The following is a 27,844-nucleotide window of genomic DNA, read 5'->3' on the forward strand; positions in this document are numbered from 1 at the left end:
ACCTGTGATGCCTATGAGATGATAGTGTTGCTTCTCTGTAATACAGTATTTTTAAATGCATCTAATCTGCAAGATCTCAAAATGTTTTGCAATAGATTAGTATTTTAGTGGGCTTTCCTGCCCTTCCCTCCTGCTTTTGGTGGTAAATTGCAGGCTGAGTGATACAGGGAAATAAAACAAAGCTTTTTCTTTTAAAGAAAAAAAGGTTTTCTAACATGAGATCTTTGCAAAGCAGGCTTTGGTGTCTTAAGGATCTGAAACGCTAATGGGATCAACGTAAGTTATGAGTTTTCTTTAAATTTTATTATTTACATAATAAAATGTTTGTTCATTATTTATGATACTATAATCTGCTTCCCCCCCCGCCAACTCCCAATCCATTACTACAGAAAGTAACCTGAAGCATAAAAGATGAAGTGATTCATCCCTGGATACATATTAGACAAACAGGAGAGAGGCAGAAAGGAGCCACTGGCTTTTGAAAGCAAGAAGGGCTTCAGGAGGAAGCACTTCAAAGTCTATAATGCAGAATAAATAACAACTGCAGCAAATTGCCTGGGCTGTGGGACAGAAGATATCTAGAATCTCTGGACAAAGAGATCAGGGCTTGGCATGTGGATACACAGAATAGCACAAAAGGAGACAAAGCCTGGAGGCATTTAGCAAGAGGAGAATGGTCTGTTGAAGGTCACAGGGCTACAAAGAGATATCAGTGAATTTTAAGGAGCTTTGGAAGTGGTAACTTTCTGTACCCTCCCAAATCACGGCCTCAGCAGCTGGAAAGGTGGATGTGTCCAGGTACAGGTGTGTGCAGGGCTGGGGAAACGACCTCACACTGCAAACCCCTCTCATGAATTTTTAAGACTTACACAGGAGGAAGTGAGACATATTCCGTTTGTACTCAAAAGAAAAAAATTGTTCTTTGCTGTAGTTATCTGGAAAGTCTCTGGAAAACAAACCAGCCACCTACCAAAAAACCCACCGCACCAAACGCAAAAGACGATCCAACCACCTTTTATTGCCACTCCACTTTTTGCTAAAAAGTTCAAGCATACAGGTAGTATATTTGCTTTCAGAATTACTTGAGAGAAATGAATGAAAACATGCGACCATTGAGGCAATAACAAATACCCAGAAATGCCTACGTGTCTTTTGAAGTTAAATACAGAAGGAAAGAATTGAGCTTCCTGATGCTCAATTGTGTTAAACTACCACATTTTATAACTTAATAAAATGCAATTTATGAGAGATAATGCATTTCCTGCTTTCTGAAACAAAACAGCTTATTGCTCCAGAACACCATATACCAAGCTCCAAAACACACTGCTTTGTCTGGGTAGGATCATCCTGCCCCTTGCACCTTTCGTTGCCAACAGCTTATTTCACAGGTGAGGGTTGGGAGGTATACATGCAATTAATTCCTTGACATACATAAACCCACATTTCATCCCTCTTTCCAAGAACGTTGTCCAAACAAGAGCACGGGGGTCACGTTATCCCAAAGCAGTTTTATATTACAGAACTTTCCTTTCACCCTACTAAGTAGAGAAAGCTCGTGAGCTCCACACCAGCTGTGCCTGTGCTACAAATACACAGCAAATGTGCAAATACACAGCAGTTCTCACCACCTCCCTCCACACACCCAGATTTTTTTTCTCTATATAAAGCCAGAAATACAGGGAAATACCACCCAGGTATTACCCATTCAGCTACTGAACACAGAGTAAATCACATAGTGCTACCCCGCAATATTGAGGGGGGAAAAAAAGAAAGCTGTCAGACAACTGGGTACATTTAAAACAAATGGGAAATTCTCCAGCAAAAAAAAAAACAACTGCACTGGAAACAAACTAAGATAACACAGCAGCTCCCTTCAGACCAGTACCAGGGCAGGCAGGAGAATAAAGCTTATTTCCCAACAAATTATGAAGTTTCCTTTCTTTTTCAAAATACATGAGCCATTTGAGGGTCTCTATGAGCAAAAGAGAGAACCACCTACCAGAACGACCAGGTCCTGCCAGGCTTGGGGCTCTCCTGGGTAAGACACATTGGGTTTCATGCAGCTCCACAGCACTGGCTCCAAAACCAGCTTGGGGCTGGTACAAGAGGATTCACTTGGCCAATTCACTTTTCTCCAGTTGCTGAGAAAGGATGTAGGCAACACAACAAAGCTTTTGCAGCTAAAAAAACTGCTTAAACCAATACATACTCCTAAAAATAATAACAAAAATAGTATTCTTCAATAAAATGAGCACATTCCTTAAATGGAGGAGCAAGCAACAGTTTGGCTCTAATATCTGTGTAGATTCAAGCTTTTAACTGAGTCTTCCCAAGTGAACAAACATCTAGAAGGAATTTCTCCCAGGTGATTTCTCTGATGTTTAAGAAGGTGTTAATTGATCCCACAGCTGGGATCAATTCATTAATTAATTGATCCCTCAGCCGGGCATTGAAGGGTCTTTTTCATTAGTAGAGCTGCCAAAGTATGTGATCACTTGGAGTCCATATTTCCCTCTGCAAAATGGATTTATCAATAGGTTTCCTAACAATTTCTTAAAAAAGACATGAATATTAGCTAGTCTCCAGAGAAAGGCTAATATTTAAAGAGAACTCAATTCTATCCCCCTCAGCCAACCTTTTTATGTAATTTCTTTAGAGTTTATTCAGTGCATGTTAGCAGGACAGTAGAGAGAGAAATTCTGAGTCATCTTTCCTCTGGCTGCTCTGTGGACCTCTGACCCTAAAATGTTTAACAGCTGAGAGGAAATTAATAAATCTTAAAACAAGAATTAGGAAGCAGCAGGAATACCAGCAATTCTGCAAAACAAATCCATTCATGAGAAACTGTGACATTAGCATTCAACATCTTGAGATGCACAAAACACAGAACACAAAACGGGAAGAATCAACAAGCAACGCTATGGTGAGATGCCGTACTTTCTTAGGAGGAACTTGTCAGGTTTTTGATGGCGTGTGTTTTAATTTAGTTGGCTTAATTGAGGTTGTAGGCAGAATGAAAGATTTTGGAATTTTACTACTGAGTATAAAATGTCATCTTCCATAACAAAACCTGACACTCATGGAGACAAGAAACTTTTGAACAAATAAAAGGTTAGTAAAGCAAAATAAACATCACCAGAAAATACAGTTCATGTTCTAGAACTCTGATAATTGCGTAATTGGAACATATAACACCCCTTTTATTGCAAGTCCATCTTCTCTAATTCTCTCCTTTTCCCCCCCCCCTTCTTTCTCTGTGGTTTCCCTTTCAGTTTTAGGAAAATAAGAGGGGGGAGAAGAAAATGAATCTGTTTCTAAATAGCCAAATGTATGATTTAATGCCATTTTCTTCACAGCAGTCATCTGTTCTGCCCATGCACGGAAATAATTTAATTTAACAGCATAATAAACATCTAGAAAGGCATTAATATTTGATTACTAAGTGGTGTTATTATACTAGTGCCACTTCTTTTTAAAAATATTGGCTCTAAAAACGTAGATATTAAACATCTAGAGGATAAAGTGTAAGCACTATTTGAAACTCCCTAGAATGGGTTACAGAGAGGGATGGCTTATTTGCCCTTAAATTAATACATATCCTGTATTTTAACAGCTCACATAGAAAGCTTTAAAATGACTCAGAGGTCTGCCTGTTAGTAGTTCAGTTTTGGTATGTAAAGAAACAATGTGAAGAAACAAAACAGAATGGCAAATCAAAAACATGAAGTGGAACATTTCCAGAAAGAAATATAGAGATCGTGTTTGCAGGTTAAGCCAACAACCGCATAGTCAGGACTTTTTAATTTTTTTTTTTTTTGGTGTATGAATAGGAAGAATAGGGAACTGAACCCAGGAGCCTGCTCTTCTTTTTTTTTTTTTTCCTGAGAAAAATCCATTGATGGGGACAAAATAATAGAATTAGGAAGAACACTTAATTCTCCAAAAATTCACCAAAAATAATTACCTCCCCGGCCTGGTTTTGGCTGGAAATCCTTCCAACACAGGCACAGACATTTTCCTGTGGAAAACAAACATTTCTGCTGGTTTCAATCCTGACGCCTTGCAGGTTGAGGTGAGGGAAGGCGGAGGAGAGCGATGCTAAACCAGCAGATCGCTGCTCTGCACCTGCAGTAGGACAAACAGACTTTTTAAAAAGCATCTTAGTCACAAAAGTTCCGTCAGTGGTGTATTTGAAGTCATAGTTATTCATTGTCTTACAGTCTCTCTATTTTCTTTTTTCCATTAGCTCTGGACACATTTTCAAAAAGACAATGGAGGAAAAATATTTTTGGTAGCTTTATTGTGAAGCACTTGGCATTCTTTGTTCCTCTCTCTTTAAGGGTAATGTGACTTTTTATAATAGAAGAGGTCTTATGAGTCGTCTGAAATGATAAAATCAGATCATTTACATGTAGGAATTGCCAGCTGGAGAGGAGAAGACATAAGCTTGTGTTCAAGAAAAGTTTCACATCACGTTGAAAGAAACCATCTGCTTTTTCTTTTTTGTTCTTGTTTAAGAACAGCTTGTGTTTTCAGCTCACAATTTAAAACATGGTAATAACCCACAGGACTTTGTGAAGCATGGATCTTGTTTTCCTGCATGCATAAAAAAACCATAAAAGATTGTGAAGAACACATTTACTTCTGATCACTGTCTTTTTGCGCTTGGTTATGTTTTCACAATGGCTGTAACACTGCAGTAAAATCCAACTGGTGGGTATAAAATGTAATATAAGGCATAGATACTAATTTACGCTGTACGCTCAAGTAGAGCCGAGCTTTTCTTTCTTTGGTGCATATGCAACCAGTTTCTGATTATGATAGGCAAACAAATTATTCATCTGCTCATAGTGTAGACTAAGGTTTCAATAGTGTTAGGAACTTCAGTGGTACTAGTGATAAAAATACCCCTATTAGCCACAAAACTACTGCAAGGAATTCCCTCCAGCCCTTTCTAAAGACCATTTGATTAGCTGTCTCTTTTAGTGAGTGATTTTCTTGGCACACGGGCAGTAACCAGAGGTAAGGTATATGTGATATTGCGTAAGTGATGGCTGGTCCCTCCAGGGCAGTTCAGCGTAACCTTCACACATACCGGCCCATTCATTTTTTTGCTCCTCTGCTCTGCGGCATTTCTTTCTGAGCCAGGGCAGATAGATGATTGTAAGAAAATTGCCAGATTTCCAGGCAGATTTTAATTTGCCTGGCTGTGAAGAATTCACTTTTGCTTCATGTGTCAGCAGAGCTTTGGGGCTCAGTATTAACTTTTCTTAAGCCCCTCCATGATTCCTTAAGTCAGTGAAAGGGTCCAAAGTGCAGAACTTCTGAGTGCCATATATCCCAGATTTTCAGCAGAACATCCTGCAGTAATATATGAATGTCTGATTTAAGGGCCATGTCTTTGGCTCCCTATGTAGCCCAATTTGGAGTCTACCTCTTATCGTGTTTTACATTTATATAGCTTTTTAGGCTTTCTAGACCTTGTGACTGTCTCCAAAAAACTGGCAGGATAAAGTACTAACAGAAGTTGGTGAATTTGAACAATGGATTTTTCCTGTGGATTGCAAGTCTGGCTGAATCTCTGGTTGAAATAATGCGCTTTAGTGAGCTGTACCAAAGGCAGCAAATTATTGAGGGTATTTCCCCTCCCTGTGCTGTTCCTTGTTTCTCTCCTGTATCCCCTAGAACATCTGATGACTTGGTCTGGCACAGGAATGATCCCATATGTGTCATTATGATATCAGACATCTGCTACCCATCAAGATGTCAGCTTAATTTGAAAAGAAAGCATCTATAAACACATTCAGAAGCACCAACCACAATGCTTTGTGACCTTTGGATATTTACCTTAAGAAAGAAAATGCATCTCAGATAAAATCAGAATTATGATCAGTGCAAAAAAAGCATGATGTGATTTTGTCCCCTTAAGAGGAACTGAATTCAAGAACATTTTGGTTTCATTCTTCTCCCTCCAGAGGTGAAGTGACCTTCTACTTACATCAAGAATGATCACAAATTCTCAGAGCCACACATTTACCCCACATTGCTCTGGTGGAAAGGACAAACTTCAGAAGTTCTAGTACATATAATCTGCCATTCAGTAGATTTCTAGTAGATCTGAATGTAGAGAATTGTGGAATAGATGATAACAACTCCATCTCCTCTCTCTGACCTGCTCCACTTCCCTAGAAACCAGAAGAATTCCATATCTTCACTCTAGTGAGAGAGAAAACCGGTGGTGGACTATCAATTGCGCATAAATTCTGATAAAAGAAAAGTTTTATGAAAGATATAATATTAGGCAGGTGAAGGAAACCATAGGAAAAAAAGTCAGTGTAAGGTAGGATGGTGGGGAAGACCCTGTTTTGGCAGAAATAAGAATACTGAAGGGTCTCCTAAATTAAAGGTGCATATGCATAGTGATTTAGATAATTATTTTGACAGAAAAAATGTGTCCAGAAATTGCATTGCTATTTAGAATAATCAGCAACTCTCATGTGTAATAAGAGGAGGCAGGAATGTTTTACAGTGGCTTTGATTGCTGTAGAAGAGATGACAAGAGGAAATAACACTGGTCAAAACACTGGTGGCATGTCAACAGAAAAAATAAGTGAAGATTTAAGTCTTTTCAATCTAAAAGAACTCAACCCGAGAAGAGAGGGAACCTGTTAGTGTAATCATGTTGCATGACAATCTCAGGAATGTAAATGCAATACAGGATTAATTGCTTTAAACCAAAAGTGTAAAATCAACATGGAACCTGTAGCCCAGCCTGGATGAATATGAGAGAAGAGTTCCATCCTAAAGGGCTGAAAAAACATATTATAAGCGTGTAGAAAACAGCTCAGAAGTCAAGCTGAGTTAGGCTTTGCCGAAGAATAATAAGGACTAAAAGCCTTTTTAACAATATAAATGAAATGAGAACAAGAATAAAAGTGGCCTGCTATGCAGTGAGAATGGGGTCAAGAGCAAAGGTAATCTAGATATTAGCCCCAAAATAGTGCTGACAAGTACATCAAAGGCTAGAATTTGCCAAGCCCTTTCATCAATAGTAGAAAAAAGTATTTTTCTGGCATTCCTTTCCTTTAACATGCATTTAAAAACAAACTAATTCTTGGTATAAATACGCTAATGGTCAGAATAGAAAATTTAAACCTCACTTAGAATCTTAGTTATGGTTTTATAGATGCATTTGGCTTTTAAAGCCTCATAAAATGCCACCATTACACAAGCTTCTCATTTTGAGAAGGATGCAAGTACTAAATCCACACTAGCGAGTCTGACCAGATCAACCAACAGCTTGCAAGTGTTCACAAGTAGGAACATACCCACAGCAGCCAGAGGCACCGAAACCTTTACAACTTGGAGATGCCTGAAGATGTTTGAAGTGCCTCCCGTCCCCACTGAGCTATGAAAAGAAATAAGCTCTCAGTTAAAGAAACTTTTCCGAAAAAAAGCTCAGGTTTTAATGGATCAGATGTAAGCTAATTTCACAGGGCTATGAAGACCCTGAAGGTTTGTCACAATAAATAACATATTCTCTGGCCAGCTACCATCCAGCCTCCCATTCCTCTGAGCAGCAGTGACAATGCTGACCTCCTCGTAGTCACTTTCTTCACAAATCTTGGGGTTTGGAGTAGTTCATTCTCGCTGAGTTTGAGAGGTCTACTAATTTCTTTCCCATATATTATGATGCACTGGAAATAACGTGAATTAATTTAATTTGGTGACCTTTTACAACTGTCAGGCTGCAGTAATTTCAGCTTTCGTGATTGTCTCTGGACCCGTTGAAAAGCAGTAGGAAAGGAGGCTTAGTGTATCTGACACTTCGTGTTTTACTATGGATATGCTTGAGCCTGAGAGGTTACCTTATCAACTCCAGTGCCAAGAAAAAGGACAGTCTAGAGCAAAATGACAGTTTTGATTTTGAGATGTCTCTTAGGCCCTTTCAAAGTGAACAGTCATGATTCTGAAATGCCTTGCACATAAACTTACTTTAGAAACCTATTGGATTGTACTTAATACAAAAATAGACATATGAATTAGGATGTGAAAGCAGAGAAAATATACGATTTCAACAGTTTCATACTTTTTGCTACATAGATTATGCTATTAAAATCTGACAAGTTAGTAAACAAAATAAAACATTGGATTTGTTCAAAAGTAATAGAGATTCAGACTCTGAAACTGTGTTAAGCGGCTCCCGAAAAGAAAATAAATAGTCTAAGCATTTTCTTCTTGCTATTATAGTTTCTGTGGTCTCTCTAGACATAGACGATAGTAAGAATGCTCTGATTTTTGTTTTGACAGATACAGTGAATCTAACCCGATGTGTATGCATAAGTTAACCAATTTCATTTTGTTCTCCATGGTAAAATGTATCTGTCCAGACAGATCTGCTCATGTTCATAAAAGCAGAATTTTCAGTGACTGTTCACTGGCAAATGGCTTCAGACCTCATCTACTTAACACAGAGAGCCTCAGAAAAGTCAGAAAAACTCTTCAAAATGAACTTAGCAGGAAATAGGAGAAGCTCTTTAGAAACTTGAGGAACACAGTAACACATACAAGTTGACTGGCAATTCAGTGCTCTATTTTCACCTTTCATTCCCACTGTGCATGTTCAACACTGTTAACTGTGTTTGCAAGTAAGTCATACTATTTATTTATCCTCATTTTTGCTCAGCTTCTCTGCTGTCATGGTTACTTTGCACTAGTCTGTCCATGTAGTTGATATCTGAAAATGATGGGTACATAAATATTTTCAAATCAGAAAAGATCTTGTCTTTTCTTTCCTATAGTGTCTACTTGACTACCAGCAAATTAGCTCTTCTAGTGACCTGAGATAAACTTGCGTTTCTCTTATATATACAAAGGTGTTGAGCATAAACCATCCTTGTGCATCTTTAAGTCACTCTTCACAAAAAATTTCACATAACGTTTCTCATGAAGCTGACATCCCTCTGCAAACCAGAACTTTGGAAGTTAGATCCTCATTTTAAACTGTTTGTTGGAGAAAACACTGCAGTGACAAATGTCAATTGATCTATTACCAGCTATGGTGCTGCTTGATCACCCTGGTCCTGAGGAGATGTTATAGAAGGAATTTGCTCCCGCTACGTGTTCACAAGCTAGTGGAAGAGTTCTCTTATAGCTTCATTGTATTACCCAGCAACCAGAGCAGTTCTTGCTCTGAAAACATACACATTAATACCCATACAATGATGATCCAAATGCAAGGTTGAGCCAGAAATGGTACAACCCTTACCATTCATAATGGAAAAAAACAAATGAAAAAACAAACAAACACACCATCAAATAAACAAACAAAACCACCACCAAACAAACAAAGCCTCCACTATCTTAAACATCGCATGAGGAGGATTTTTAGGTAAGTGGTTTTCTTTCTCTTATGGCAACTAATAACAAAGGGGAAGAATTTAGATCAGACATCCTTTTATACTTGCAAAAAAACCATTACAAATTATGCATTGTGTGTTTTGGCAACAATTCTTTCTGTGGTGTGTGTCAAGCACACTATTTAACCTAGTTTTACCGTCACATTCAAGCTGAGATCTGAGTGCAATTGTTTGTGGCCAAAATTACTTCCACTCAGAAAACTGCAAACACACAGTTTGCTCTCTCTACCAACTGAAGAGCAGATTTATAATGGATATAAATAAAGCCTATACGGTACCTGTATATCCCTTTTTTAGTGCATGGAGGAGTTCCCATTCTCTGCACAGGAGCTTTCTTTATCTTGACATGTGGAGAAGCGATGCCAACGACCAACACAGGACACAGCTCTGCGAGGCTCTCTGGGAATACCCAGAACTTGCAACCATCCAAAACATCTTGATGGCCTCCATAAGGATACCCAGAGCAGTGATAAAGGTGTGATTCACAAGCCAATCCAAAGCCAAATGACACCAGTCTTAAAAATAGACAGCCCAATCAAACTATCAGTGATGGTGCTTTAAAACAATAAATATTAGTTTTGTCACTACCTAACAGTTTCAGAGTGCTCTGCTATGTCTGGCTGTCACCTCAGAAAATCTTGGAAGGAAACACTAACACAAAACAAACCAGTATTTTCAGCCGCTGTTGCAACTTTAGATGAATTTTCTCCAGAAATGTTATGATTCTGTCTTTCCATAGTAGACAGTGCCTTATGCTTTTTAATTGAATTTAATCTTTTACTCACCTACAGAAATAGAGAATATTTAAGTGCATCATCATGCAAAACAAAGAGAAAATGGCATAAGAGGGCTTTTTTTTTCTCGTGAGTGACGTGAGGAATATTGTTGCTTGTCATGCCTTTTTCTTGGCATTTTCTTGCAGAATTTTCCCTTTCATCCTATGCTGATAAAGGAGAAAATATAGATTAAAAGCCATGATGTTCAGCTTTCAGGAACAGCAAGGTATGATTTGGCAAGCATATACCTGACTTTATTTATTTATTTTTTTTTCTGTGAGCACTTCTCAATTTGCAAATATTAGCTTGCCAGGGTTACAGGTTGCTTACTTGCAACCTCATTATTACTACACTTAATAAGATTACTTATAATCAAGAGGAGTCCATCAGGAAAATACTGTAACACATTTAAAAATGTCCTTGGTTCTGAACCTTCATTTTTTTAGAATACAGCCCTGATTAGCATTAAAACACCTAAACACAGACATTGCCCTGATGTGATGGGGTCTGTTGGTAAGTGGAAGTGGACACCTGCAGCTGTTTATCTTTACAATTGTTCCATTTTCTTTAAGTTTCTGTCCTTTCGCAGACTTTGAATTTAACTCAGAATATTTAGACAGATTAACATCAAACAAATAACCTGAGAGCCAGCCCAAAAAATTACTACCTGTAACTCGTTTTACACAATCAGCAGAACACAAAGAATAGGCCAGCCTTTCTAAAAAAAAATAATCCACCAAACCCAGAAACAATCAAAACCCAGGAAGAATCCTTGATGATGGGAATTTAGCATTATGAGCTATCCCACAGCCTCATTTTTTTCATCAATAGTGTTAGAAGGAAGGTTTGAAGAGAAGATCACACACCTAAATGATGCTCTAAAAGGATCCTGGACTCTGTACAGCCAACCATAGTCATAAACATTCTTATACTGGAGGAATAAACAAAACGCTTTCCAATCCTGAAAGATACAGTTACGAAAATAAACTGGACTTACTCTTACTGTGTAGAAGTTAAAAGCAAATAAAGGATCATCTTTCATTACAGCTGAGTGAAAACAGTCATTTTTTTCTACGCTGTTCTGTACTAAGCTGGATGGGTCACTCCGTTCAGTGCTCATCTTTCAGTGGAGTGAGCTGTAAATGAATTGTTCATGGAACTGTCCAAAACATTTACAAAAAAAATCTCACCCCTGAAAAATGTCAATTCTTGGACCTATGAAATAATAAAATAACCTTTGGAATGGCATGAAAAAATTTTGCAGGCAGATTTCTAACAAAAAAAAATCAGAAAGTCAAGAATGTGCTACCTGCTTTTTGACTTAACATATCTGTTCAACAGACTGAAACACTGTTTTCAGTGGGGCCAATGAGCTTACCTCTTCCACACCAAGCAGTTTGCATGGGTGATGTCTGATCAGGACATTGGGCCATTCGTTCTTGTCAGATGTTTGTTGTGATAGGCAAGTCCTGGTTCGCTTTTCTCATCTAGTGATTTCTCCTGCTCTTGACAAAGGGTTCATGAAGAACAAACAGAATTTTCTTCCTCAAGTCATGTTCTGTTCTGCTCCTCGTGGTTTGTTATCCTCACTTTGGCAATTTCAGGTTTAAAGTCCTTCTTTCATGTGGGAAGATATCAGCAAAGAACTCGTAATCCACTCTGTCAGCTGAAGAGAGTGATTGATGCACTGCACTTTCTGAAAAATCACAACTAAGCTGTCTGTCACTGCTGGTTTGCTACTACAGGTGTTCTTGACCCAGACAGTTTGCTTCTTCATACATAGGTGCTTTTTTTTATTTCAGTTTCTTCATATAAAATAAAGGCATCAGAACTGCATTGACTTAAGAGCATTTCAGGTGGCATTCCTCCAGGTCAGAATACAGAAAATGTATAGCAATCAGAGTATATTCATTTGCTTGCACTAAACAAATTTACAAATAAAGTGTAAATGAATTATAGATTTGAATTTTAGCTCCTATGCATGACGTAAACCTTTTGGGAACCATTTTTTATGATTGGCATCATGCACAGGAGGCATCAGAGGAATAGTGCTTTAGTTTCAGAGAGAGATTCCCCAAGAGCGATACCAGCCTCTAGAATAATTCCTGGCAATATTCTGGTGAGGAACCAAGGAAGACAGACACAAAAATACCTTTTGAAGACCCTTAAGTAAAATTGCTAACAAGACTTGGCAGATTTTAAAGACTAAATGAACTTTTGCTGTAAGAATAAATATCTCCCTCCCCTCAAAACCAGTATCATCTTTAGTGATAGTCTGATTGTTTTGGCAAGTTTCACCTGTCTTCTTCATTATTAGTAGACTGGGAAAACAGTTGCATTGGGTAAAAAATGGGAAATGAATCCTTCCCCTTTCAGCAACTCTGATGGCAAAATATCTGTAGGAGATCATTGCTGTAAAATCCTGAGTTCAAATCCAACAATACAGTAGTAATAGAAATTGGAAGTGTCTGCTCAATGGAAAGGTGCTGTAGAGTACTGACCAGGGAAGAGATTTATAACTGATTACAGAAAAATCCCTAAAGCTGCCTGCTCATTGTAGAGGCTCAGTGTTGGAAAGCAAACAAGATTCTCAGATACAGTGAACTACTTGAGGAATATAAATGAGAGTAGGTAACACCGCTGCACTCTGTACTGAGCAGCCCTCCCCCAGAAATCCGTATCCAGCAACGATCAAACGGTCACCACGCTTTCAAGAACGCATGAGAACAAGAAATGGATAATGCAGCCTGATAAAGGGCCTGAAGGAGCTAAGCCGGCAAAAGTAAGGGGGAAAAATACGTCCCTTTCTACTTGGAAAGAAGTCAAGATGAGACCAATGAGAGCAGCGAAATTATAAAGACAACGGGAGGGAAGAAAATGCTGCAGACACTACTTAAAATGTAGTAGCTTGGATTGATTGATCTGCCAAGAGATTCACTGCTGCACTGACTGCTAGAATGAAGGGAGGGAATAGGCATTACTGGCTACAAGTTGGAATCTGGCAGTACAGGCAACAAATTAGTTGGTTTCTGCTCCTCTTGCGTGAGAATCTGGACATGGTTACTTCTGGCTATGGTTACTTCTTTCTGTGCCTATAAATCAGATTTGATTTTCAAAGTAACCAAAAGAGTTCAAAAGTTCTTCTCAGGACTAAGACAGCACAAGTTGAAAGAGAAAGGTTATATATAATTTATACACTGATAAAAGTGATGCTTAAAAAGTCCCCACTAGGTAACACAATATAAAGAGAAGACCCTTGGCTTGAGAAGTGAGTCAGCTCCCACTTCAGCTGATCATCATTTATAAATTTGAAGGAAGGCAGTCATAAATAAGCCAAGCCCAGACTAGACTTATATTACATTTTTTATTATAAGATTTACATTAGTCTTAACTTCTTCTTGGGGCTCTAGAGCCCTCAGGCTGTTTCTTCAACTCAGTGTGGAAGTAGCATTGTTATTCACTTCTGATATAACACAAGAAAGGATCTGCGAGCTTATTCAGAAGCTAAATTAGTGCCGGTACCCAGTTCATGCAGTAGAGGCAGACCCAGGGGTTGGCTCTCCAAGGACCTAAAGGCAAAATTGTTTAAATCAGTATGACAAGCATGGCTAAGCCTAGAAATGAATAATCAGGAATGACCTTAACCTACACGTTTCGCTTATGACCTCATTATAATTATTAGTCTTGAAATATGCCAAAAGAGCATGAAGTGATAATTTTTTTTTTTTTTTACCATGGTTGTTTGCAAAGAGCCTTGTGTTTTCCCTTCTATTTCTCTGTCCATAGGTTGAGGCAACAATAATACAGATCTGGCCACCTGCATGTTGTCCAATGAGCTCGATCCCAAAAGACGGGTTGGCAGCTATAATATCCATTGACTTCCCCAAGAACTGCAGGAGCTCAGTGGGATGTTTCTCAGTTCCTCACCCACAAGGGAGAAGCAGCAGCATATTGAGATGCTTGAGTTTCTTTGCAAGATATACGGGAAAAAAAAAACCAACAAAATGCTGGTATCTTAAAGAAAGAAAAGAGGTTGAACTCACAAATTACGTGAGATCCTAAGGGAAGCAGATTACACTAGACACATTGACACAAACCGAGATAGTGTCAAAGGAAGCAGGGCTTATAAAACAATGTAAAGATAGCTGAGAAAATCCCTCCAGTGCTGTGATGGAGAACACGTGCGACAGATGAGAGGGAGCTGCTGACAGCTCTGTTCGAAAGTGCTTGGATTGACCTAAGAAACCCCACCATCATGGCCTTCTCAGATGCATGAAATCTGGGAAAAGAAACTTCATTATTCAAACCACTCATGCAAAACTTTATTTTATTTTATTTTATTTTATTTTATTTTATTTTATTTTATTTTATTTTATTTTATTTTATTTTATTTTATTTTTAAAGCCATGATATTGTAGAAGGGCTTTAATGTAATTATTTTAGTGAATTTTGCCACTGAATGCACAGTGTGGAATATCTGCATTGCTACAAGTGGAAGCAACTGCTACTCATGTGGCATGTTAACTTGAAGTTAATACTTTGCCTGCCTACAACTGTTATTATTGTTAAGGCTACCCATGGGTCTAGACACAAAATAAGACTGTTTCGAGTGAATAATTTTCAGTGGAATAGGGTCAGTGGAATGAACATGTAGGGAAAATGAGGATTTCAGCTAAGCCCTGAAGATTTCAGCTTCAAGTGGGATCACACTTGATACTTGCTACTTCTGGTTGGCACTGAGCAACCTTATATTGAACAGCTTTACTAGCACAGTGATAAAAAGGAATGGTCCAGGTCTCCACGCTACATCATATTTGGGGGTGCTATGCAATATTACGCAATTAACAAAAATACACTTTTAATGGAAGTTTCTGTTCTCCATCACTGGTGGACCAAGCTGTCCCCAGAGGCAAAGACCCAGCACAGACCTTCTCAAACTCCTGTCTCCTTTCTGTGAAGGGAGGAAAGTTGACAAATTAGGGAGCTCCATACCTCTGGTTCCTGTGTGCTTTCAGTTGAGCCATGAAGAGACACTACCAAAAAAGGTTCATCTGACATAAAACTAGGAATTGTTCCTTCAATACTTAGGGAACACTCCTCTGTTAAGTTGTTATTTTTTATATAAGATATGAATTATGTTTTTCTAGTAGGTGAGTCACAAATTCCTACATGTCTCCTCTACTGCAATCCCAATTTATCCAACACGTGGTCTTATCTTTTCATACCATCACCTTCTGTTACATGAAACCAAGCCAATTTAATCTGCTGCTATGTGTCTGAATAGAATTGGGCACGTGAAATATATTGTCACCTCTGCATTCCAAATGTACCAGCACAAGCTCGAATATAAATCAGAAAGGACTTCTTCCTATAGAGACTCTTGATTTTAAATTTATTACACTGCTTCTTGAGTTTGGAAGGTCAACACATTACGCCAATTGATTTCAGGGAGAGCAGAAACAGACCCTTGTTATTCAGAAAGTAGTTTTTCCTGTAGGGTGAAAAGAAGAATCTTTTACAGGAGGCAAATGTAATAAAAATTAATTGGTACAACTAAATTAAAAAATACAGGTATGAAGAAGTTTGATACTGCTGAATCCTTTAACAACAGTTGAAGGTAGAGTTAATCAACTGCATATTCTCATATCTGGGCAGCCAGTAGCCTAGGTTCTAGAAATGGTGGATTGAGAGATAAATTAAAACCTCTTGATTTTTTTTTTTTTTTTTTTTTTTAAAAAGAAAACCCTCATCTTACATTTTGGCTATGGATCAGGCAAAGAAAAACTCTTGTTGAGCTGAAGAACTCAGCCAGGTCTTACAGTAGTTGGGTCAATGTCCTCTAATTAAAGAGACCAAGCCGATAAACATTTTACTTTAGAAAGAGCATCATATAAATGAAGAATACCTTAGAAGACCACCAAATTGGATTTTTTTTCTGCACAATTCACTAGCAAAAAGAAAAACAAAGAAAAAAAAAAAAGGAAAAAAAAAAGAAAAAAATCACTGTTCACTTTTAAAATTTCAACCTCCCCTTATTTCAGATGCTTCATGCCAAGAAAAAGCCATACTCAGAAACTATTTGGATTAGAGATCTATAGGTTGCTCAGCCAGACATTTTTCACTAAAGATGAGAAAACTGATCTTGCTGGCCTCTACATAGGACTGATATTAATCTCCAAACTAGGTATTGCTTTGAATTCTCTGCAGAGATTTCAGATGTCTTTGTTAAACCACTTCTTCTCTTTCCGGAATGCGTCTCAGACAGCTGGAGTGTCTGGTTTTCTCATCTGTCTTATGCCTAGTTTACAGTGGCAGAATTCTCTTCAGATTATTGTTTTCTAAAGAAATCAAATCAATACCAAACACTCTCTATTCTAATGCACAGCAGCAACACTAAATTAGTCCAAATATCATGAAGGTGCCTCTTTAATTAGAAGGTGGAAAAGGGAGAAAAGTACTGTAAAAGTCTTGGTTAAGACACTAAAGCTAATATAAAACAAATAAAAACCCTCTTGTGCAACTTCTTTGTATAGTAATTGATAGTATTAAATTCTTAAAATATAGATAATTAATAGAAACATTGCAGGTTTGTTCTTGACCATAGCATTAGTATGAATGTTGGAAGCCAGACATTCTATGTCATCTTGCAGATTTTAATAACACCCTTACTCACTTAGGTTCTTCAGGAATTAGTCATTTTTCATAACCCATTAGTCAAATTCATAACACAGAATTTGTTATAGCAATTTTACCTACATTGAGTGACATGTTTGAAAGTAATTGTTTCCCAATAATCTCTGCTTGGTCACTGCAAACTGTTAGATGGCACCCTAAAGAAATATCTTCTGGCAATGAAGCTTCCATCTTTCATCTACACATTTGTGACAACAATAACAATCAAAACATGAAGGGTTTTACTTTAAGCAATATCTTTGATTTTCCGTGATTTCACAGCTCGTCTAAAATACATGCTGTAAAAATTGGTTTGGGAAGAAATGGGGCCTAGGATAAGAAATAACAAGAATAGTAACAACATAACTGTTATCTTTGAGAAAGATTAAAGAAATAAACAGCAGCTGAGCTCATGAAAGACAAAATGTTTGCATGCTATATATTTCAACATACAAAATGCCATCAGAAGTCAGAATAAAATTTTACCTTCTTAGTAATTAGCAGGGAGACAAAACGTTCAAAAGGAAAACCCTGGAAACATGGTGAAGATCTGATGCCCAACAACACAACAAAGGACACAATCATGTTATTTCTAATGCAAACCAAAGAAAACATGAAAACAGAAGATCTTGTGCTTAAGGAGCTGAGATGGCTGTCTCAGTGGCTCAGTTTACTCCATGCTTGGTGTAAAATCATGCACTAATTCCTCTTTACAGCCCAGCAGTCCCATCTGTCCAAATTATAGGCTCTACAAGCACGGAAATCCTTTGCAGAAGGTGTTTGCCGGAGTCATAACATAGCCACATTGGGATCCTGAGTCTTCTGGGTGGTAAATGGAGCTAAATCCAATTGGTGGCCGGTCACAAGTGGTGTTCCCCAGGGCTTGGTACTGGGGCCAGTTCTGTAACAAACAATAGGATGAGAGGAAAATGCCTCCAGTTGTGTTATGGGAGTTTCAGATTGAATATTAGGAAAAAAATTATTCAGAGAAAGGGCTGTGGGGCATTGGAACAGGCTGCCCAGGGCAGTGGTGGAGTCACCATCCCTGGAGGGGTTTGAAAGACACGGAGATGAAGTTTTTAGGGACATGGTTTAGTGGAGGACTTGGCAGTGCTAGTTTAAGAGCTGGACTTGATGATCTTAAAGGTCTTTTCCAACCAAACCAATTATATGATTCTATGTGATGCTTCAAATAATATTCACAGGATACCATAAATAATTTTTAGCTTTCTTTTATTTTATTTTTTTTACTAAATAAGCACTGGAGCACTTTTTCTTTTTTCAAGAGCCATGAAAAGCCCAAATTAATTCCTTTACAGTGCTCAGCAATTTCACTCAGATGCTTGAAAAATTTGAAGTCATTTTGCATTCACAACCAATAATGAGCACAAAATTAAGGGTCTATACTACCTCCTGTTTAATCCTTTTCATTTCTTAAATTCGTGCTTGTAAATAGAACACAGAGTAGTTTGTTCATGTAAGAATATAGGAGTAAAATAATACAGTAGAAAAGAAAATTTTTAGGTTTGATACCTCTGGAGTTGCAGTACATTGTGACTACGTTTTTTTTAGAGCCATTTAGAAATACAGCATGTGCAGAAGATGCCAGTGTGTGAGACAACTCTATTTTGAGCATTTACATGAACAAATGTAAACACACCAAATAAAGGCTGACTAAATTAGGGACAAAGGGAGGATCTACAAGAAAACACACATTAAAGGCATTCAATGCAAATGTGATTGCTCGTATCTCTCAACAGTACTATGCAAAACACTGTAACAAAATTACAGCAGGTTCTGGTTTGGATCTAAGCTACTAGGGTCAAGTAAACCCACAAATGTATTTGGGCATAGCATCACGTAGGAAAACTCACCCAAATTATAATAGCATCTCCTGTTCTGCTCACTGACACAGGTACTGCTGGCGACTGAGCCACACCTGATGGAAGCAGCATGGAAACAACAGAAGACTGCAGGTAAAATCAAGGAATGGATTGCTATTGCTTATGCTCTCAACCAAAATCAAGAAGGAAGAGAGAGTGTCTTTTTTTTTTCAAGTCAGAGACTATAGAAATACTAAGTCACAGTTCAACAATCAGAGCAACACTCTGACTATAATTTGAACACAGTTGTATAGTAAGTTCAAGAGTGATAATGATTCCTAAAATCTATTCTGAGTCTGCTTCTGGCAAAGCCGCAGCCAACCTCCGCCTGCTCGTGCCCTGGCTGGATTCTTATATTAGCAACATCACACATTTCCTTCACACAGCTAAACAAACGCAGCAGGAAGGCAAGAGCAAAGGGATTGTAGGATCACACCCTAAATCCCCAGCACGGAGCTAGAGCATCTGCATTTTGGAGAGAAATGAGTGTTCTAAACCGTCTTGGAATAAATTACTCAGACCAGGGTCACCTTAGCTGAAGTGAACTCTGAAATACGAAATCTTCTTTCAAAAATGCTGGACAGAGAGTGAGCAGTTGAAGGGTAAAGTAGTATATTTTGTAGTACCTCTTGAGAAAAATATATCTAATCTGGGTATCAGTTCAGCCATGGTGAATAATTTAATCATACTTGTAAATGATGGTGTAATAAAAGGTCACCAGATCTGTCAGACCCTCAGCTGCTTAGGTAAAATTAGATCTGCTTTACAAATGTTAAAAATATTGACATACCTAAAGACTTAGTCCATTAAAACCAAAACAATAAAAATAATGAATTTTGGAAACCTCCCTACCAGGAACAGGTATAAGAATTATGAATCCAAACTTAGCAGCATACAAGAGACCATATTTCAGCCTTCAGCTAAGCCATTTTATACTGCTACAGCAATATAAAAGAACTTTAAAATCACCTTTTCCAGGTTGTGCTGGCCATTTCCACCAGGATTCACATAAGCCATGTCAAGGGTATGGATAAGGTGAGGTACCACTCAATACCATAAAATCCAGCAACAAAACTTCTCCATGAGACTATTAAAAATATGGTCTGAAATAGCTTTAAATATTTTTTTTTTTACCTGCATGAAGTACATATTTGCCCTCTCAACAGCACCAGAATGATTCTCTGGTAAAGAAAACTAAGATGATGTTAGTGCACATCTACCATTACATTTCAAGCTGTGTTTGTTCTGAATGACAGTGTAGCTGAATGAGCCTTTGGTTTATATTGCCCTGCATATTCAGTGACAAAGGGAAAGCAGATCTGTGAGATCTTGGTCAGGGAGCAACAATTGCCCAGGGAAGGAGAGTTCATGTACCAGAACTGGAAGTTTTGCTTATTTACATTTGATGTAGATGTTTCCAAATAACTGAGCATCCTCCAAAGTTTATTTACCAGAGATAATTCTTAATAAAATCCTTGTCATCACTCACAGCTTGTTGTTTACCCATGTGATAAATTGGAGAACCCTATGACAAATGAATACATCAGTTTATCAAGTGCCTTTGATTACTTCATCTGTGCTCTGACTGTGAATCCATCATCATGAGGCTCATGCTCAGTCCAAATGTCTTAACATCCAAACTGCAACAAAGAAAACAAGCTGGTGTGAGTAGCAGAATGACCTTTGCCTGGCACCTAGGCGTTTACCTTAAATACCCCTACAGTTTTCCAGTGCAGTCGTGCCAATTCTTCCCATTGTATTTTGTAGAATCAGCCACCAAATGCCTCAGCATCTCTAATTCTGCTTCATGAGCCCTGGTCCCCCAATGATCTGCACCACTACTGTCACTTTTGAATAAAAGCATCATGATAGACCCTTCTGTCTGTGCACGTACACATGGACACATGCCAGTAATAGTCATCACCGTGAACCTGCCTAATTGAGTCTGAATGCACAAAATTTAACCTAATAGCTGCAAAAATGTGCCTATGCCAAAGCAATAGTGCTATGTCCTTCTTCCTCCTAGTCTACTCCCTAAAAAACTTCTCCTTAACGTCAATGAACACAAATGAGAGCTGGAGAAATGTATATTTTCCCTTTCAGCTTGAATTCCTGGTAAGAAAAGTCCACACACTGATGTATTTGAGTTCCTCATCTGACATAATATTCAGAATTTTAACACCCCTCTGAATTACTATCTGCATGTAATTTGACATGTTGATCTATCATAATTACCTGAATTGTCTGCTGTTGAACAGAAATTCTCAGGACACCACCAAAAATACCTGGTGACTAACAGCATATAGATATACACATATCTGTAAATTTATATATATATTATTTCACATAATGGTCATAACACCCACAAAATATGTAATTTGTTTTCTGTATTTTTAAAAACACACCGTTTGATAACATAAAGATTCGTGTTTTCCATTTTCCACTTTTGTCTGATCTTCCCTTTCAGCTACAAGACAACAGAAGGAAAACACAAGTGGCATGAAATGAAAAGGAAATAGCTGTCCTCTACCACCTCCAAACTATCTTAATAAATTCAAAAGGAAAGGCTGAAAGAAGATGCAAAGAAAAAAAATCATTAAGGGATCTGTTACACATTTAAAACGTTTGAGAATTATTTTAGAAATACTTTAAGTGTCCTAGCAAAACAATTTTCCATTTTAATCAGCTCTTAAAGAATACTTATTTCTCCATTATTTGCTTTCTGTGCACTGATTCGTTGGAAAAGCTATAAAAATATTTGCAAAGATATCAATGAATACTGAAGAGCATGCATGAGTTTGGTGAGAGAAATGCATGGATTACTTGGTGTAGATTTAAAGATCTATCAGAGTACTCTACTAAGGTGATATGTTTTTACAAAGTACCTGATAATTTCTCTTTCTTTAATTTAAATTTTTAAAGCTTTTATAGAGAGATGATCTCCTTACAAATGTCATATAAGAGTTAACAAAGAAAAAAATCACTATTTAAAAATCACAAAGCTCAATGAAAGTTTAAGAGTACAGTGGAATGAAAGGAAATCACCCAGGAAGTCACCAAAATACCCTAGATGTAACCAGGACTGAAGATTTAAGGCATCCTTTTGCATGTATTGCTGCATAGACGATGAAACACGCATCTGCTGAAATGGGGAGGCAAGAGAGATGTAAGAAACTAGAAGAAGAGAGTTTTAGACAAGCAGACACCAAAGAAGAGTTTACTATAAAATACGTAGTGCTGTCATGCATGGGTAGGAAGATGACAGTGGTAGCTGTGCTGCTGATGATTAAAAATATGGCAAGTGCCTCATGAGACGTTGCAGGCAACAGATTCCCCACTCAGGCAATATATATTTCCATTTCCCTATCTCCATTCACTTTTCTTTTTAGCAGAGAGAAACTTTGGTGGTAACAAACACAATTCATCGATGGCTTCCCTCAAACTGAAATGCCGGAACACAGGCAGCTGCCTGGCACAAATGTCTCCAATACCCAACGTTATTTTTCATACATGAATTATGATGTGTTTGCAAAACAAAATCCTTGAATCCAACAATTTATGTGGATTTGGAGACTGTGCTATTACATGCTGGTTATGTTCATTGTCAACAAACATGTTTGAAGCTGATCGTGCTTCAGAAATATGAAAAAACCTGATTCAGCTCCGTCATGTGGACATAAAGGTGTGTGGAGCAAATACACCTTTGCTTGTACTTTGCTTGTGTGTCACTTTTCCTCCCGTCTTTCCTTCACATGAACACATTCCATACACCGAATCAACAAGATTCCAACCCTGCAATCTGTTAGAATGCCCCTTGAATTAAATACAGAAAACGCTACCGGAAATGGTTGTGATCTGTGTCTCTTAATTGTATATTATTCACGATGTCTGAAAACGACTGAATGTGATTAACCAAGTGAAGGACTTTATGAAATTAGATAGTAAAATTAAATCAGTGGATTACAATTCATACATGTGTAATAAATTACATTAAACTATATTGCCACCAAATAAAACTTTCTTCCTGTGAAATCAAGAATAGTCTAATATTCCTATAAAAGAAAACAAAAATATCCATTGAAAAAAGGCTGCTGTCTGCCATAAATGTGATTATCTGTCTTACAAAATGATGATCTAAAAGTTCTTGGCATTACAATGAATTTATCTCCTATGTATAAAGCTGCTCTCAGTAAAGAGGATGTGTTGCAGGAGAATAGGGTTCAGAAAATATAAGGATTATTTCAATAAAAAAGAAAATAATGCTGAAGATCCACTGCTTTAGATCATAGGTTCACAGTGCACAGTACAAATAAATAAAGGCACAGTACCTACTGCATGAGTCTTATGAGTGACACAAGTGCTGAACTATAAAAGGACACAATACTGGTGCACAAACGGTTAAGAAAAAATCACAGTGTCAGGAAAAACCCAGCAAAAAATTAGGTAGCATTTAAATGAGAGCATCATCTTGTTCTGTGGCCTGAAGTGGAACTAAAGTGTTGTCTTTAGGTTAGTTTTACATTATTCATTTTGTTATTTGTATCTACTTCATAACAAGGACAGGCATCTATCCAAAGGTCCAGATATGCCTGACATGAGTTTCAAGAATGAAAATAAAATTAAATTCAGTTACCTCTGTGACAGTCAGCCAATAAACTTTACTCTCTCAATATATATGGGTACTTAAACACTTTGCACCCTCAAAGCTTTCAGTATTAAGTTGATAAAGACAGAATGTGACAAAACTGTTCCCTTTATTTGCAATTATTCCTGGGTCTCCAAGGAGGCAGCCTGACAGATGATGTTTCAGGGAAACTAAATACAAGTTTTGTTATTCTCAGCACCTTTTTGCATAATAATGAGACTGGGCAGAGGGAAGGTTATGCTCCAATATAAGTGCACAAGGTTTGCCTCCAGGCTGCTCTGCAGGAAACCTAAGCCCATAACAATTACAGTGTTTGTTACTGGAAAAATGAGCAAGAGTAATTAGAAAGATGCACTTAAAATCACTGGCTCCTTGTAATATATGCTTTCTAATTTAGTTTGGCAAAAGTGGCTTGTAACAGTGTGAGTACATATTAAAGAAAAAGCAATTAGGCAACTAAACAACCATGATGACAGCTTTTTAGTAAATAGTTTAGCTTTTAATTTTGAAATGGCAGGTCCCACTGAGAACAATATTCTAGAACTGTAATTTTGTAGAATGTGACGATATGTTGTTGGCAATTAATTACAAATTTCTCTCTTTTTTTTTTTTTCTTGACGAGACATAAGGTACAGGTCGCCTGTTTGCAGATTTTGCTCTGTGATTAACACCACCGTCTCCAAAACAGTTTGCAACATAGCAAATACAAATTGATAGTTCTGTTTGGCTTTTGTCTGCAGTCACTTTGCGAAGTAGGAATTCAAAGTGTCCTCCAGCTGCCACGGGAAGAGCCCCTGAGCTGGGCTTAACCTCACTGCTGATGTCCCTGGCAAACTCTGGCTGTGCCAGCTTGTGCTTTTCAAACCTATGACACTTATTTTCCCCAGGTAACTTAAAGGACACAGAAAAAAACCTCAAACCAATTTTGGGGGGGGGGCAAAATCCCCCCAAGCCAATTTTTGGGGGGGCACCAGAAGGAAGGAACGGTAGAATCTACTCTTGGCTCCAGCCCACTCTTGGTTTGTGTCCTTGGGCACATCCCTTAATATCTCTCCCCCTTCTGTTTATGCTGCTACTTACTTTCTCCACGCAACGTGCAAAATGCATTATTGTAGTGGTTGAGTGTGCAAGTGTGTTACAGAATCATTGGTAATCAGGGGAAATGTGAATTTCAATTTCACCTCCAGGGACATTTAATTTTGAAAATCAATGAGCAGTTGCATTAAAAGGTTTCTACTCTTTCCCCGCCTCTTTCCAAAATATCACTAAGGACTTTAACCATCTGTTTAACAGAAATCCATTAACACAATTTCATCAAACCAAAACAGAAATGCCAGAAGCACGGATCCCCACTAGCTCATGGAGAATAAACATTCCCATCCTTGTGCCATGGTTCTTGCAGCACTGAAGACACATATTTGGTGCTGCTGCCTTGTCATCAGGGAGATGCAAGTGTAACTTGCTGACCTAGAGAAACAGCACGAGACATGAGATGACCCCCCTTAAACTGGAAGGACTTCACAAAACAACAGGATTTCCAGAAAACAGCAACCGCATTTTTTTTTTTTTTTCCCTCCTCTCTTTTCTAGTACATTAGTAGCTTTTCCTGGCAGGGGCCCAGCACAGCACTTATCTAGATACATTCAAGCATTTGAGTGGTTCCATTAAACTTGACGGGGACACTCACATGTCTCAGGTATACAAGAGCAGTGTCCTTTCTGGACCCAGCCCACTGGAAGGAGGAGTGGGCCACCATGACATTTCATTAGATATATTTAATAAGTGCCTGTAGTGTGGGAAGAAACACCTTAACATTTAGAAATCCCTCCAAAAGAAGACAGAGATCATCAAGCTGAAGAACTGCAAAGGGAACACTCAGGCAGATAAGGGATAAATCCCAGCGTTGTTGTTCTGAAACATGGCCTGGGATGAAGCGAAGTACAGAACAGAGAAATCCATCTCAGGAACTAGCAGGAAGCTTATTTGCTAAAAATACATATCAGACAAACATGGTTTTGATTGCTCAGCTCTACTTTCATGCACAGGTGATGGTGAATATATTTACCCGTAATGTCATTTACCACCTAACTGAGCTAAAGTGCTACTGCTGCTCTCACTTGCCTTGCTCAATAAATGTAATGGAGCAAACCTCATAATTGCTTTCTGATCTAACCTACTTAGACAGTTTTCCCCATTCTGCTTTTAGGATTCAGATGTTCAGATGATCCGAATTGCTGAAAATTATCAGAAGTGTAATTTCTCTACCATAATTTTCAAAAATTGCCTAAATAAACTGTGTAGGATTGGAAAAACGAGATTGAGACCTAGAAGAAAAGCTAACCTAATCTGGCTATTTCCTACACATACCATGATGCTTTGAAATATTTTATTGCAATATTAGACATGAAAATTCAGTTTTAAATATAAAACCAAGCCGGTCCTGGAGTTTCCCACAACAATGCAGTAAATTTCATGCATGAAGAATGTCAGCTCATAAGGTAGTATTTCTTCTTTTCCTTCCCAATTTATGGCATTAGACTGATATGAATTCATGTAGCAAACCACCTAGAATTGCCGTCATGAGCTATTTCACTAGCAGTACAAATTATCCTAAAAAATTATTAAACAGTATGCTGTAACATATATTACACATATTGTAACAGAAGGAGAAATAAAACCTTTAAAATATGATAAAATGAAACCTGGTGAAATTAATAATAATAATAATATAAACTGAATATTAAATGATTAGCAGTAAAAGAACCCCAATCTTGTGCAAACCTAGTTATAATTAGTATGAATCTGCTGATTATCCTGTTACAGATTTAAGTATTAACTTGGAAGAAAATATCTCTGCATGGATGTAAAATTAAGTAGACTTTTTCCTATGTATGAAAAAAAAGTAAGCAATACAAACAACAAAATATAACTGATTCCTAGAAAACTCTCCACTGTATTACAACAACGGGCCAATAAAACTCATACATGCGAAAACTTCATCTACGTTAGAACTAAATTGAAATTGAGTTTGACTGTTTTTTTTTTTTTAATATCTCCTCTAGGCAATGCTGAAGAAATGTTCTGATAATGTACTGCAAAACTTGTTTAAGTTTTCCCAGCTCGATAAACGCTTTAACACACAATTTAGAAGTAACACTTAAATATGGAAAAGGTAGCTGGCACTACTTGCAGCTAAGAGAAGTAAAGAAAAAGAAAGAAGGAGATAGGTATTGTAGAAACTTTCTTTCCTGTGCCTCTATCTGTGAGCTGCATTGTGTATAAATGAATCCATTCCAATACACAATTTCCGGAGTGAGAACTACCTCGCAGATGCTATATTCATTCTTCTTGAAATAACTGAGAAGTCTAGCCCCATTAAATACAATCCAATACTTGTTTTACTCTTTGTTTAAATAGCAGATACTCATCAAATTTCTGGTATTGATCAGTGTATGAATGGATAGCTACACTTATTTAAATGTTTTGCATTTTTTATTCTATGTCTTAGTGTCTCCCACCACATAGGCAGCAAGGAACGCATGACTGCAGGATTGTAATTAGATCAGTTGATGAAGACTGTCAGCTGTGTTATGTGGCTTTTAGTGCTATCAGGAAAGGAACTAGAAGCCCACTGAATCCTTAGACATGATCTCTTTAGAATAAATTGTTCTTGCAGTCTTTGTTCTCTATTTCTGCTGAATAGGTTGATGATCAGAGTTTTCTCTCATTGATAGAAGCATTTATTCTAAAATCTCTTTTTCAAAGGAAAACAAATGAAGTAGAAATCAGAACATTCTGAGAGATTGGAATTTGATGTTTTCTGTGATAAAACAATTGTTATTCACTGTGGCAGTGCATTTCCAAGAGCAATTTGAAGAAACTGAATAACTCTCTTTTCATGAAGTGCAGTGGATTATGCATAGCTAGTGCCAGAGGTCCAGTGTCTGAAAGTAGCTGCATAAGAAAAATGCACATGCAATTTGTGGAACTGAAGTTGCACATGCAAGTTTACAATTAAAGATTACGTATTTCTTTCAGGACAGACTGAAGAAAAATCTCCTGTTGATCCTCGATTTGTTCCAGGTACAAATTTATGGAGATCAAGAATCACAACTCAGGGACCAGCTGTTTGTCGTGTAACAGCTCAAGCTGCCTCAGAGCACAGTTTTGTATGAGCTGGGTTGGCAATTCTTCTACCTGGGTTAAAAGTTTCGGGTGAAAAAGGCTTTAAGAGGTTAAGCCAGACATTTGCAGCAGGAAGTTTGAGGAAATCCGTATTCCTTTATGTTGCAACAGTTCAGGGATGCTTCACCATCCTGTGCTGCTTTTCATCAGGAAAGGCTGTGCCAAATCACTGAGGGACATGGAATTCTTCACATCCTCTTTTCCAAGTGAAAATGTAGCTCTATCCAAAAGAGCTTCTATTGGAAAACAGAAGCTGCAAACCAT

This window comes from Streptopelia decaocto (assembly GCF_964273445.1).
Source record: "Streptopelia decaocto genome assembly, chromosome: 14".
Lineage (NCBI taxonomy): Eukaryota > Metazoa > Chordata > Aves > Columbiformes > Columbidae > Streptopelia > Streptopelia decaocto.